General features: G+C 42.8%; 1 long non-coding RNA gene across 1 annotated transcript; it reads left to right on the forward strand.

Moving 5' to 3' along the window:
- The first annotated feature begins 3,787 nt into the window (after nt 1–3,787).
- LOC146436037 (uncharacterized) lies at nt 3,788–6,943 on the forward strand. The gene is made up of 3 exons (XR_014852490.1): nt 3,788–3,877; nt 5,220–5,298; nt 6,821–6,943. It is a non-coding gene; the product is annotated as an uncharacterized LOC146436037 (long non-coding RNA).
- Nucleotides 6,944–7,509: the final 566 nt, after the last annotated feature.

A 7,509-nucleotide genomic window follows, 5' to 3' on the forward strand; every position in this document is an offset into this window, starting at 1 on the left:
TCTCTGTAACCTAGCAGGGATTATGCTGACTTCCTTGAGATTCTGCAGTGTTGTAAGTAACTCATGTGCATGTGCTTGTCCAGACTGGGACCTGAGTCTGGAGATTGTTCATCAGCAACTTGCTGCACATGTTCTCCAACCAAAGCTTATGGTTCTCCAACCATAGCTACAAAGCTTACTTTTCAACAAAAATCCTCCAAGCACAGTGTTTCATGGCTGCCTACACATAATGAAAACACAAATCAAAAATCCAGGACCAGAGTTCTCCAGCCTTCATGAGAAATCTCTGTTTTTCAGAAACATTTTCATTGGTAAACTCATTTTGTAGATTATGTGAAATGTAAATGAAGAGGAAGAAGGCCTGCTGAGATTACACAGATTTGTTATTCAAATCAGCATCCCCAAGACAAGTAGAATATGGTTCATGACTTTAAAATATCCCTTTGGACCCTGACATTTGATGCCATTCAAGTAGGGCAGGGGGACAGAAAAACTGACTGCTTCCAAAACAACCACAGCTGCTTGACAGAGAGCCCTGGGCTCCTAGAGTGACCAGAAACAGCTGCTAGCCCAAGCCTACACCCCAGGTCAGTGAGGAAGAAACAAAGCTCATAGAGACAGAGGGCAGAAGGACAGGTAACTTCACAGACTTCTGAATGATATGAAGTGGAGATATACATCATAACATCTGTAAAATTTCTCACTGCATTTATAGATCTGTATAAACGAAATATTTAAAATTACCAAAATTAAAAGGACCAAGCTGTCACCCACCACACACATTACTACCTGCAGGAAGCTTTAGTGTATCCCTCTGCCATTCCCCAGGGCTGTGCTCACTTAGAATTACCCAGTCTGATTTGGAGTGAGTTAATGATGGCGTAAGTGACAGCATTCAGTTCACAGCAGTGTAGTCATATCCATGGATGCAAAAACAAAATTACAGAGGGATAAAATTACAATTGAACCAGAAAGTTAATAAAAAAAGAGCTTGAGAGCTTGGTGATTAAACCTTCAGTGCTTTGGTTATGATGTCATTGCCACGGACAAAAATAATCAACTAGAAACACAAAATATTAAAAAGGAGATTATCTCCTTAGAAAGATAAGTGCCCATGTAGCCTATAAATAACTCTGAAATTAAGACATCCCACACAACATCTGGAAAAGGAAGAATTCAATCCTTGACCTCTAGTATCCTTGTCTCCCAGAGCAGGATTAAGCAAAGTTGATCCTTATCAGGATACAGACACAATGGCTGTTTGATGGTCGAGCCAAGAAAGAGGCAGGCATGGCCAAAGGCAAGGGGAGGATATACCAAGATAATGTAAAAGTAGTAAAGAATGCTCTCGGTGTGCAGGATCTCTGAGAAAAATCTCTCTTGCTGTATGAAGCATTTTAGGTTTGCTTGAGAAATGCTAACAGTCACTTTAATAAAAATGGAGGGGTGGTAGCACTCCTGTGTTTGAATGCAGAATCAGTTTTCAAAAAAATGATGCCCTGGCCAATCTATCACCTAATGAGATGCACTGGATACCTGAAACCTCCAAGTACAATTTTAGGCATAGTCCATACAGTACCACCTTTTACCACCAGTTCATCCTGCAGCCAGTGCAGGTGGAAGGAGGAGGACTCACTGCCCAAATCAACAGATGCTCCATGAACTTCTGTTGCTGCTTAAACAGTCATTTCCCTAACTCTCACTTGCAGACTGTCTGGATTAATAAACATGTTATATTTTGAAGTCTTCGTTTCCTTTTTCCTTTATAGAGTAATTTTGTACTGTAATTTTAAATGGATAGTTTCAATGTCCTTCATCCTCTCCCTTTAGCCTATAACCATTACTTCATTTGTAGCAGAAAATGAGCTTTGGTAAATACACCAATAGAGACTCTTATAAGGTTTTTTTAAAAATAAACATATTGCTAACAAAAATTATAATTGAATTCTAGCTTATTTTGATCATTAACTAGTTTAGTGGTCATCATATAAGATAACTGCAAGTATTCATGACAGAATTATGTAACCTCTTTGCAAAGCAAGGTGAATGGAGATCAGTGATTCTGGTACATCTACTAGTCATAAACACTAGTAACATACAGGCAGTACGAGACAAAACTTCAAAACAAAATACAATTCATTTTTAAGAGGCTCATTTTCTTTCACAGTTTTTGTGTTGTACAGTTGCCCATACTTGGAGGTATGCATATGTATTTACATTTTCATTTCCTGGTGAGTTTATGTGTGATAAGGCTCAAATTAACATTTTGTGTAATACTGCTTTATCTGAATTAGGAGCTTGACTTGTCTGAGGCATTTCTTTCCCCCGCAATTCAACTGAAGGTTGGAGCAGGTCATAGCTTCTGAGGGTGGGGACGGCTCCCTTGCCCAGTCCCCCCTCAAGCACCAGCCATGCTTTATCCAGCACATGTTTGGAGGGTGTATAGGAGGGTGTATAGGAGGGTGTACAGGCTGCATGCCTTGGAAGTGGTCCCAGAGGATGCCAGGAGATGAGCTCTCCTCCCAGCCTGCCAGGGTGCAATTCCCCTCTCCCAGCTGTCCTCCCTCTTTGGAGCCAGTGAAGGCTGGGTTTGTACAGTGACCATGAGGCTATGGCCAGAATTTGGCTTTCAACTGGTAGAATAAACTTGCCTCCACAACAAGTAGTATTAATGTAAGATAATTTAGACTGAACTGGTTTCCTCATATATAAATCATTAACCAGTGGCTAGCTCTCACTCCTGCCTGCACTACATATCTTATGACTTTAGTACAACAAAGGCTTTTCCACCCACATGACACTCAATGACCCATGCCTAATGAGGTTTGAGTGTTTGTTGGTTGGGTTTGTGTTTTGCAGGTGGAATGTTCTTATTTCAGCAATTCGCAAGGACAACCAAAACTGGCTCTGGTTTGCTTTGCGGGAAGTGAAGGAACTTATGTCACACCACTGCTCTCTCACATTCTTATCACTCAAGCAACTGGCTGCAAAGTGAGGTAGGTAATACGCCATTTGCTGGGCTTGTGATGATTTACAAGCCTCTCAGAAAGCTGATACGAGCTCAAAGGAACTGCCGCCACTCGTTTCCAGTATCACGAGGACGCGTCATTTCCCTTCACTGCCCTGCAAACGCATTAATTCTGAATCACATGCTCAAGAAAAATTACACTGGAATGAGCACACATGCAAACTGGAAGAGGAGAGGCCAAGTGCAGGAATGCTGAGCTGCAAAACTCAGGAGACGAGAACAACTCTCTAGAACTACTCAAAGAAAATGAGAAAGCAGGTCTGTGACACATGATCAAAGACTTTTGGTTCTACAGTCCACCCTAAGGTGCCCAGGTAGAAGTGGCCTGGTGAGTGAAGGTAACGAGGGGCTGGTTTTCCACTCAATGTGGTAGAGAATGGATGCATCAGGAAACTAAGCTGCTCTGACTTTGCTGTTGGCACACAGCTGAAGTAGCTCAACATGGGGTTTCCACACCTGAGCCACTTTATATTTCTTTCTCTAGTTGCTTAGAATTTGCTTTTTAGGTTGTTGTTATTACACATGCTGCCATGTTTGTCTTACACGGGGTTGCACATGTAACTGAATAGTGTGATCCCCTCCCCTTTATTGCTCTTTTCACAATGCAAGACCAGTCTGTTCCGACAGTGTCCTCCCAGCCAAAGGACTAGAGCTCTGTGGATAAGGAAACAGGATCTCCAAAGCAGACTCACAAATGTGGACAAACCTGAAGTAGGTTGTCCTTAACCTTCTGTCAGTGTTATCCAGCCAGCTAGCAAAGGACACTGCACTGCTGGAGAGATGGAGTTTTGCTGGGCTATAAAACTGACACCCTGCAGGGATTTAACCTCCTGCTGCACTTCCTTAAGGGTAAGCTATGAATTGTATTTCCTTGAGAAGTCCCATGGGTTGTATTCTGTGTACCAGAACTCCTGCTTTCTCCTCCCTCTCTGTTTTTGGTGGCACCAGTTCCTCCTCAGGCCTGTGAGTACTGCTGAATGTTGTTAAACTGTCCTCAATGTCAGCCTGCACATAACCAAATCAGTGATGGAAAAAATGAGCCTACGTGTTTTTTCCAGGAAGCCAGACAGCAATTCCCTGTCTCATACAGGTGAACACTTTCTCACGCCAGTAACTCATTAGGACAGCATGTGTGATCTCAGCTCTTTCACAATGATGTTTGTAGTCTGTGCCACTGTTTGTAAGGGCCGTTCTGAATGGCAGCTGGTTGCTGATCTTTAACAGCACTTCTGCATTCCCATTTTTAGTCTTGCTAGCTTGTTCTATTTCTCCTTTCTTGGGCTCTGGCACAGTTCAGTCACCATAACATTCCAAAATCATCATCAAGTTGCCCTAAAATCCAATACTGAAACACATCCTCCATTTGCCTGCTCATGAAAATCCTTGTTACTCATGGGATCACCATGTCAGTTTAAGCAAAGGAACAGCCACAGCTTTAGCTGAGAAATGTTTGGTTAGGTTTTCTAAGATCTTGAAGAACTAATTTAATAAATCCTTACTTGTTTGGATGACTGCACCTTCCATCTTTTACCACACTTTTCATTATGTTACTTGGATACAAATGCACGTGGCTTTAATGTGAAGTTAAATCCCCAAGCTGCAGTCAAATAATTAACCCTTCTCCCTTGAATTCCTTACTACCATACAGTCCAGTTTTTATGGAGCTAAGAGTTAAAGCAATAGTGACAACTGAAAATACTTGAGGCAAGTGGGTATTTTCTCACCATGGAAGGTCAGCCTTAGTCATACATATATAAACTTTTGGGCTTGGGGATCACAGGTAAATAGCATAGGAAAGATACTGTGTCCTGCAAACAAATATTTGTACCTGCAGTTATTAGTGCTGACTCAGGATTCTTGAAAATAATCTCTCAAGAACATACTGTCAAGAATAAACAACCTGCAGTTTTCAGCTGTTAAACTTCCTGGTAAAACACTGGTTTGTGATGTCTGCACCCATCCACTCAGATGTATGATTGAGTTGTACCAAGAAGTAACCCGTTTTAGTCTGTTTGGCAGAGCAGTCTCTGAAGGGCTGTATGTTCTCTCCTCTCTGAATGTTTTTGTGTATAACCAAACATATGTTAAATATGCAACTCCTCACTTTGGGGTGAGAGTGCATTCTTACTCCTGCCCTACAATCCCTGGTGATATCAACAAGGGTTGTGGCTATAGCACACTTACCTCCCAGGAATTCTGGCTGCAAGGCTGAGGAGCAGCCAGTGCTGCTGGCAGTCCTGCATGGGGAAGGCTGGGAGCATGGGCAGCAGGTGGAGTTTTCCCTTATTTCCTGTACTTTAAGAGGGCTGGATATGGGTGTGTTTGCCTGGGAACAGAGCAAAACAACCTGCAGCTGGGTTAAAGTGCTAAAATTAGGGTAGAGCAGGATGGTAACATCTGTTTATAGCTATGTAGTTTCTTAAATGGCTTTAAGTACCTTGCCTTTCCCTGAGAGATGTGCCCAAAGCTCCAGCTTGTAAGTCAGTGTGTGTTCTCCTTTTGAACCAAGCCATTTTAGATGGAAATACAGCATTCCAGCTTCTGTAAGTGACCAGTCACTGGCTTCCATGGATCTTCTTCCCAGCTCCCTCACTTCCATGGGGTCAGCAGGCTTTAAACTGCAGTGATTTCTGTAATGGCTTTTTGTCATCAGCCCCTTTCAGCAAGGTAAATGAAGTTTGCTTTCACCTGAAAACAGAAGATGGAAAAAAAAAAAAGTTTTTACAACTGGAAACAATAAATTATTTTTGTGCTTTTGGGCCTTTTTCTTGACTCTGTCCCTTTCAGAAAGGACCTTTTGTGTGCTGCCCTTGCTCTGTGCACGGGTGACACCTGGCTGGCCTCTTCTTTCCGGGGATAGGAACATCTGCTCATCCTCGGGCAGGCCTGTGTCTGCTTTTGGGAGACAGGCCAGCGCTCAGGCTCTGAGCAGACTCTGGAGAGATGATGGTGTGAAAATGCAGGGCAGGGCAGCAGCACCTGAGGTCCTAAAAAGAGAGAGGGGAGGAAAGGGCCCAGGCAGGTGTTTGCCCTTTGCTTGGGTAAGCAGGTACCCTGAAGAGGCTGGGAGGACGTGGAGAGCTGACTCCTATCCCTTCTTCCATGTTCAAAGAGGCATTTCAGGGCAGTATCACAGGCAAGTGGGACTGTAACAGCATTTGGGGAGAGATCCCAGAAGTACCCCATGAGGTGGCATGATCCCAGCCTAGTGGGAGAGCATATCCTTGGGGGATTGGGATTTACAAACAGCCCAGGGAGCACTGCCTGGTAGGGAGCACTGCCCAGGTAGGGAAAGGGCTGTGCCTGTGAGGTTTTCACTGGCATGGGTAAGGGAGGGGAGAGGATAAAGCATAGCAGTGACAGCCTCCAGCTCCCCACAGCCCTGGTGTCCCCCATGAAGGTATCTGATGCCTGGGGCTGGGATGCTGCCTGCTTCCCAGCTCGCGGTGCACAGGGGTGGCCTGGCTTCCCACTCCCTCCTCACTCTGTTCATAGAGCAGGGGTGTATGAAAATACACACATGCATTTAAGCCCCTGCCTGCATTTGGACCTCTCCTTCCAGTCCATTTCTAACTGCAGCATTTAAGCCCCACATATTTTCACTGCTAACTGGTCACAGCTAGCATTCCTTGATGTGCTTTTGAATCAGATGAACCGAAATGGTTTTGTAAGATCTACTATGTCTCTGGCTTGTAAAATACAATAATTTCTTATTAGGTTACACTAATATTTCGTAATTCATTTTTAATATTATTCTTCAATAAAGCTCTGTGCAAACAATCTATCCCACAGGAGGAACTTCTGCCAGATCCCAGATGTCAAACACATTTTCTTCAAATACAGGAGTGCGTGACCTTTTCTGTTTGTTAATGTGACGCCATGGAAATTATTTATAATAAATAAGAATATTTCAGAGTCAGGTGCTCCATGTGTCCTTTTTCAAAGATACAACAGCCTTTCCTGAAACAGGTCTTTCCTGTTTTGTAGTGGGTCTTTTTTCCCTTAACAATGAAGGTTTGGGAACAATTGAAACCCTGTTATTGAACCAAGTCCAACTACTGCACTGAAAGTATTTAAGATAACTCATCTTTCATATCTTTCCAGAAATAAGCAACAGATAAGGTTCTAACTTGCTATTTTATCCTTAACCCTGAAAATACAATTTTTAAACTATAAACTGTATAAATAAATTGTCTTACAGCACCAAATCAAAGAGGAAACTACTGGAATTGTTTGGATCTAAATGACACATTTGATATGCCAACTGATTTTTGCACGTAGCAAGCTCATTTTAAAGCTGGGCTAGCACCACCTACCTACAATCTTCCAGGTATAAGAGCTCTAAAAAATAGATGAAGGTGTCAATATGTTGATAACATTTAATCTTATCTTTTTTCAATAGGTGTGACAATGTCCTTCCACACCTGTGCCAGATTAAGAGCATCTGGCTCTTAATGAAGTCAGGCAAGGAAAGAATGCAA

Source organism: Lichenostomus cassidix, chromosome 5, assembly GCF_008360975.1.
Source record: "Lichenostomus cassidix isolate B80296 chromosome 5, HeHo_3.0, whole genome shotgun sequence".
NCBI lineage: Eukaryota > Metazoa > Chordata > Aves > Passeriformes > Meliphagidae > Lichenostomus > Lichenostomus cassidix.